The sequence below is a fragment of the Mus musculus genome, chromosome 13 (genome assembly GCF_000001635.26).
Source record: "Mus musculus strain C57BL/6J chromosome 13, GRCm38.p6 C57BL/6J".
Taxonomy (NCBI): domain Eukaryota; kingdom Metazoa; phylum Chordata; class Mammalia; order Rodentia; family Muridae; genus Mus; species Mus musculus.
In genome coordinates this window covers 22,136,208-22,144,440 of record NC_000079.6, presented here as the reverse complement: position 1 = coordinate 22,144,440, position 8,233 = coordinate 22,136,208, and the positions used below count along the sequence as shown (strand labels likewise).

The window sequence follows — 8,233 nt, the reverse complement described above, 5'->3', positions numbered from 1 at the left end:
GAAATAAGAAATTCCTTTCGTACCTAGTTCTTTATAAAGTAAAGCTATATACACTTGGATGGCTTTGCCTTTTTATTCTAATGTATCACACCAATAAATTTGAGATTGTATATATTATTTTTTACAGAGAGCTTTGTCTTAGAAAATTGAAGACTGGTTCAGGCTCTACGAAGTGGGCAGGGATGCTCACACTCCTACCATCCCACCATTCCTATCATGCAGTTTAGCTTGCTGCATCAGGAAATACAGGAGGGCATGCAGTCAACTGGAATTAGAATTTTGTTTTTCTACAGGTTTCTTACCCACAGGTTTATTCTGTCTTCTTATTCCATCTAATGTACTTCCTTGATCACCAACTCCTCTATTTATTTACAAAGCACTTGCTATGTAGCAGAGGCTGTTCTAATGAGCAGGAGAGCAAGTGAAGAAGAGGAATGCCAGGAAGCATCCTTTATCTGAAGGTCTCTTATAAAGTGGAGATGACCAGGGAGAGCAGCTAATTAATTGCAGCTACTAAGTGCTTGGCATTGCTGGGTACCAAGCACTAAAGAACTGGTAAGAACAAACATTGTAAGTCAATTCCAAACACATCAAAACATTGATATGTGGTCATGAAATATATAGGGAAGCATGGAGAAATATCATCTTTTAGACAATGCCATCGCAGTTTGGAATACAAGCTCTACTTAAGACCTTCACTCCAGTATACAATGATGTATAAAAACACCTCAGGAACATTGTGCCCCAGCTACTGGTTCTCAATCATTAGGGCTTACACAGACAATGGGGCATTTTCTAGCTCACCTTGCCCCTTGCATGCCAGCCACATACTCAGAATTTAGATATCCAACCTCCTGATAGCTGCTCAGGCTCCTGGGGTTCAGCTGTGGACATAAGGACAGCAGTTTCAGCCCCTATGTTCTGATCAGCAGAGATGTCCATGTTCTTAATGTCTTGCATGGTCACTGAGAAGTGTAGGAATTACATTGTATAGCTATTCTCAATGAGCTAAAGGCATGTATATTATAAAGAGATTTTACATGAATATTAGAGGTGGGAAACACAATGTTTGCTTTGTAGCATAGGCTGACCTGGAAGTTGCACAAGCTGATCTTGAGGTGCATCAGCACCCCAAATACTGGAATAACAGGCCTCCCCCATCAAATTGCCATTTGCCTTGGTATTACAATACATTGCAACATTGAATTATATATTATAAAACTAGATTTCCTTTTCTTAAGAAGTCTGGCACTATGTAATCTTAGGATTTGCTCAAGATTTCTAGGCAGGTGGAAAGTGGATTCTTACTACCTTCCCATTCCAAGATCCCTGTCATGTGGCTTTTAGCTTATGGTTAGAACTGGGGAAAACGCTGGAGGTAAGGCCTCTATCAAAAATTAGTATTTCATTTTTCTACAGAGCCATATTGGAAAGCAAGATAAGGTAGGTAGAGGTGGGAAGATGACCCTTATCTGAGGTGAGCTTGCAGGGCCGAGTGAAGACAACAGTGAGACTAACAAAGTCACCACAACCAAGCAAATTTGATCAATAATTGTTTGGTGTTGCTAAGTTTCAAAATCAAAGAAAACTGGTGTGGATGCTGTGGGAAATTATAACACAGTTAGACCTTAAAGTACCACCACAAGAATCTCTAGCAAACGGGCTCTCAAATGACGCCATCATATGTCTGGAGACAATGCCTCACTAGCACACGGATGAGTAAATACCTCGCTGACAGACTATTTACACTGGAGCTTCCACCGCTCTTCCAGTCACTCATTATGGCCTGTTTTGAACATCCCAGTGTTCTTGAGATCTCCCCTCCTCTCCTCCCTGGAATCCTATCATCCCTGAGGCTGCCCTGGTGCAGCCTGTTGAGCTGCAGACAAGGGGACTGCAGTGATGAGGGCCCTGAGGGGATCACTTGGTAGACCCCAGTTGGCACAGCCTGGGCAAGCAGCAGGACATTGGAGGCCCTGATAACTCCAAGGCCTCAGGTTTGAAAGAATCTGGAGGATCCAGAAAGTGTCCAGACCCCGCATCCTCAAAACACTGCACTGCAGTCATCCTAGGGAGGCTTCTGACTGCTCTTAGTTGTGTGAGTGCCCCTCCTAAAGGGATGCAGGGCCATGGAGGGCTGTTCACCAAAGCTTCCCATCAGCTCACTGCAGTTCCTCCGCAGGATAAACAGCAAAACTCAAATAGACTTTGCTGAGAGTGAGGTTGAATTGCTATCTGCAGCTGAGCTGTGCCTGGAGGGGACCCAAGGCTGCCTGAACTCCTTCCCTGGTCCAAGAGTAAAACTCAGCAGACTAAACCAAGAGATAGGCCAGGCTGTGCGACTCTGAAATACTGCTCTATGCTAAGATAAACTCATTTCTTAATGTTTTATAATATAAATTTAAGGTCACTATTGTGGTTAGTCTCTTGCGGGGGAGCCCTGTCCGTTCTGGAACTAACTGTGGAGACCAGACTAGCCTCTAACTCACAGAGATCTTTCTGCCTCTGCCTCCTAGAGTGTGGGATTAAAGATGTGAGCCACTATGCCAAGCTATGACTAGTTTTTATGTCAGCTTGTCATGAATTATAATCACCTTAGCAGCAAACCTCACCTGAAGAGTTCTTTCTGTCCTGATTGATGTGGGAAGACCCAACCTGAATGTGAATGGCCCTTAATGGTAAGAGCCCTAGTTAAAGGTGTGTGTCAGAGGGAAGAGCATCCTGCCTCATGCTTGTGCATCCTTCCTTCCTGTCTCTCTGGGTTGATTTGATCTGTTGCTGATGCTGGGACTGATTCTTTTGCTAAGAGCAAAGGGTTTTCTGAAGAAACATTGGGACTACTGAGGCACGTGCCAGTGGAGTAACTCAGTTATGGCCCCCAGTGAGAGACAGCTATGGTGAGACTACTCTGACTGGTAAGGTTCACTGGCTCAAAGGCCCAGCAAAGTCCTTAGTTCTCCTCTTCACTGTGATTTTACTGTGCCTAATGTTCTAACATATCAAGTCGATAAGGTAATCCAGCCTTTTTATAATAGGTTTGTTTTGCTTTATATTAAATCTGAACTAAACACTCTAAGACCTTGCTTGAGAAATCAAGAAAGCTGGGCAGATTATTTTATTTTTTCACCCATTTGCACAATGGATTTATTTTATTTTGCAAAGAGCTAAGTAGACATAGTAGAGGAAAGGATACCTAATCTGTCATATTTTGAAGGAATAAGAAGTTCAGCTTTAATCTCAATGGTAAATATTTCTCAGAGTGTCTTTTTTTATTATTTAATTTTATTTTGTTTAACTTTTTTCATGACAAGACCTTGCTTATAACTTTGCCTATCTTGGAACTCATTATGTAGACCAGGCTGGCCTCAAACTCACAGAGATTTCTGGGGTTAAAGACATGAACCAGTACACCGAGAATATCTCTCAGATTATCATAATACTTAATATTTTCAATACCATGTGTCAGCACTGAAATCAAATACATAGCAGTAACATTCTATAATCTGAGCATGTGATATATCTATATGATTGGCCACACATAGCCACAGCCACAATAATAAAATATGTACCTTTGTTTTACACACTAACTTGTCATTTATTTGGGATATATTCAAGGGTTCTTTGAGTGAAGAAATTATTGTGTATTCAGACATTTGATTTCTTTTGAAGTGGTATCTGTGAAAAAAACTTCTTGCTTTATATAGCACTATCCTGTAATGAACGAAAAAACTCAGCTGAAGTGTAGTATGTTGCATGCAGATGTTGGCTGAAGAACACACTTAACTTCTGACAGAAGGAAAGCATGCAAATAAGATGTGGATCAGGTCTATGCCACAAAAATTCAAATAGTATGCATCATGGGTATGATTGGCTATAAGAATAATAAGAGATCGCTGAAGAACTTTCACTAAAAGAATAGCAGATTGTAACATACTTTAAAAGTCACTTCTTGATGCTGTAGCTGGCGGTGATTGGCAGGACAAAGAAATTTTAGAGGAAAGTATGAGAGAATTGTGCTAGTGTAAAATAAGACTAAACGTGCAAGTTCCACACTGAGTATGAGCAGAGTCTGACAAGGACAAGGAGAGCCTTCAGACAGTGATACAAATGCAACAGGAAAGGAGAGGCAACCTAAGGACCAATGAGAGGCTCTTAGTGAAATGTGCTTTTTAGAGCAACTTTACAACAGGCAGTGGCAATTCTATGTCAGTGTTCCCTATATCTAAACATCTGGAATGAGCCTGGGGCAAGTACCTTTGTGATACACAGAAAAGATATGGCAACTCAAACTCAACATTCCCATGCAAGAGCAGGTTCTCCTGAACAGAAAGATTCAAGAGCAGGATGACGGCAAGTGGGATGTGATCAAGCAATCTCTATGGATATAAAAATATGGGAATTTGGATTTAGGTGGTAGTAGTTAAACAGGTAGTATTATTTAGTTGGATTTCCAATAATTGAAGATAGTACCAATAATGTTTCCTGAAGACTAGGATGTGAGAGAGAATTTTGGTTGAAATCCTAGGTAAATTGGCTGAGAAGTCTTTAAATGTAAATGATTTGAGGAATGGATTCCATGGTCAAATACAGAAGGCACATAGAGTTTCAGACATGTTGAACTTTATATGCTTGTTAAACATCTTCTGTGATTTCAGTGTGGTTTACCTGTGCCTTGGAGGTCTAGGACTGGAAGTGTGATGCCCATCTGTCAGTAATGAGGAGGTTGAACCTTATTTGGAATGGAATCAGCTTATCAGATGACTCTTCGTAAGATCTTAATAGAGATGTCTAGGAATAAATCGTTCCTATGGGAGTAGGTTATAAGTCAAGTCCATAGCATAAGATGACCCCTTTTATATGTAGTCATTTGTTCTGTTTCTTAACTACATTGTGACACTTCCAGGAGTCTCTACAAGGATAGTAGTGCTATGATATTTGGACCTTCCTGACATAGGCTTTTGATACAAAAAGACTTTTCAACTAAATACTGTAGTAAAAAAAAATTTAATAAATCCCAGCACAGTTTTCCTTCCTGTATTTGACCATCTATGTTCCTGAATGGAAAACACACACACACAGTCTTATATTTTATTATGCATTAAGTAGCTCAATAGCTGGGCAGCTGCCTACCCTCCATCCTTTTAGAATCTACCTTCCCATTGATAACCCCAAATTATCACTTAATATTAACTATGTTCTTTCTTGGCTGCTCCTAACCCAATTGGGCAGCCCTATGGGCCATGTTCTCTTGGCTCCCAGCCCACAGCGGCTCTCCTTGCTTCTCTCCTGCATGTGCAGACTATCCCATGGAAGCCTCTTCTCTCTCTCCTTCCTCCTCATGGTCTCAAGCCCAGGAAACCTAAAATCTACATATGTCTCTTCTCCTCAGTTGACAACCAGGAATAGCCACTACAATCCACCCCTTGTCAACTTGACACAAATAATATCTTATGTCCACATGAAACAATAACAAGGTCAGGGATATGCCTAACATGATATAACTATTTAATCTAATGCAATCTAATGCAATTGGATCACATGTTTGTTCTCTTGAGTTTCCCTCCCCTTCAGCACAAATCATTGAATTACATGCTATAGCCACTGGTTTTGAAATATTGAAAAATCAAGCTTTTAATTTGTATAATGGTAGCCAATATATACCTCATAGTTTATAATTGCTTGAAATTGTTCCCTTTTTAAGATATTACTAATTCTCAAATTTTGCAACTATTTATGCAAATACTACTTAATTTAATAGAAGGCACTGTTCCTTACTTTATAGGACATTTAAGAGCTCATTCTGAATTGCCCAGACCCCTTAGTGAGGACAATGCCATAGCAGATTTGTATACCAGGCAGATTATAGGCCATACACAGGAACAATTGGCTAAAACAATCTCGTTCTTTACATCATCAAAATAGTAATAGCTTAAGACAACAATTTGGTATTTTTAGAGAATGTGCACATCAAATCATCAAATTGTAAAGGCTTGTCCTCAGTGTCCTCGATTTCATCCTGTACCACATAATGGTATTAATTCTGGAGGACTTGTACTAATCAATTATGGACGTTACTCACATTTCTTGGAAAATTAAAATATATACATGTGACTACTTTCTCAGGTGTTCTAGTTGCAACTGCTTTAACAGGAGAAGCAACTAAAAATGTAATTAGTCGTTGCCTACATTGTTTTTCTATGCTGGTTGTTCCAAATCAGATTAAGACAGATAATGGAACTGGCTATTGCAGACAAGCATTTGAGATGTTTTGTTGACAATTTAATGTTACCCATATTACTGTGATTGCTTATAATCCTCAAGGACAAGGTTTTGTGGAACAGGCCCATGGAACTTTAAAACAATATCTTCCTAGGAAAAAAAGAGGGGCGATTATATTCCCATACACCACAAAATTTTTTAAATCATACTCCTTTTTCTAAAAAATGTGGCCGGTTGTGGTGGCACATGCCGGTAGGATTTGCTGAAGGAGGCAGAGCAGGAAGATCACAAGTTCGAGGCCAGCCTGGGCTACACATTTGCCGGGCAGTGGTGGCTCACGCCTTTGATCCCAGCACTTGGGAGGCAGAGGCAGGCGGATTTCTGAGTTCGAGGCCAGCCTGGTCTACAACGTGAGTTCCAGAACAGCCAAGGCTATACAGAGAAACCCTGTCTCAAAAAAAAAAAAAAAAAAAAAAAAATGGATGCCAAGGAACTCGTTTGAGTGTCTATGGCATCCTATAACTAGGCATATTTATGCCTAGGTGAAATGGAAGGACCTATTTACTGGCATATGGCATGACCTGATCAGGTATTAATACGGGGAAGAGTGAGACCCTGATCTGATGTGGGGGTGGATACAGGAAAAATGCACACCTATGTATGGGAAGGAGAAAGAGGAGAGCAGGAAAGGACAACGGTAAAAAGGAAATCCATATGCATCCAGCCACAAAATGAACTTTATGTGATTTATAAAATGATGCTGGTTTTAAATTTTACTCATATGCAAGGAAGGACATATAGCTATTTTATTTTTTCCTTTAAAGAAACACAGGACACAAAGTCTCACAAGTAGAATCTGACTGGCTTCAGAGTTGCAGTCCTCTTGCCTCTGCCTCCCAAATGCTGGAATACAGAGGTAAACAGTCCTGCTCATCCATAAAGAGTAATTTTAATAAACAGATGAGCAAAGCCAGAGTAAAGGGGCAAAAGTGCAGAGAAGCATTTCTAATATAATGTCAACAGCTCCTCGCAAACCACTGCTCCCCTATGCAGCAGTGCACTGGACCCACTATCACGGGTACTGCTCCTTTTACCCAGGCCGGGGAGGGAGAGGACACATGGCCCCAAATGACCTTTGGACCACAGTGTGTGTGTGCATTTATTCTCTGCAGTCTCCAATAGTATCTGAGTATTTTACCTGTCTCCTCAGCGTGGACCAGGCTGTCACCATCAGTCCCAGGACAACCCTGTGGAGAAAGCTCAAGCCACAGATATTATGGCAAGTTCTTTTATATCTTTAATTTTCTGTCAAGTTCCAACTAGCTTTGCTACAACAGCATGAACAGATCTGGAATTAAAGTGGATATTGTTATATGCTGTCCTCCAAATATAATTAAATGGTTCTCTCTCTCTCTCTCTCTCTCTCTCTCTCTCTCTCTCTCTCTCTCTCTCTCTCTCTCTCTCTCCCCCACCCCCACAGTTTCATAGGTGGAGCAATGGTCTGTGGCTGTGTATATAAATGTCACAAGTGCTCCCTCTAATGTCCCAGATCCGTTGTTGTAAGCAGTTCCTGTCCAGAAATCAGAGCAACCAGACTGTTCTCCTTTAGTATAACCTGTTCCTTTTTCATTGGTAGATTTTGGGGAGGGGCTAGACTTTATTTTTTTTACTGGGTAGATTTTATTCTCCCTTGTACACAGGCTCCATGGTGGCACATGACTCCATGATACCAATCATAGAAGCAGTTCTAAGGATGGTAAACTGCTCGCCTCCTGTTTATCCTGATCTGCAGAGATGACCTGTTATTAACTGTCAGAGTGCACATTAATGGAAGGCATGAACTAAAGGTATATATGCAAAAGGGATTGCTTTACTCCAGTAATTAAAAAATAAAATAAAATAAAATAAAATAAATAAAATAAAATAAACCGGATTTTGCTATGTAAGCTAGGAGAATTCACAAATGCTAGAGAGGGGCAACTACAGCATGCTTTGTCCTAGAGTTCTTTTTGTT

At 40.5% G+C, this 8,233-nt stretch overlaps 1 pseudogene; it reads left to right on the top strand.

The window, feature by feature from the left end:
* Nucleotides 7,416-8,017, top strand: Vmn1r-ps97 (vomeronasal 1 receptor, pseudogene 97; annotated as a pseudogene).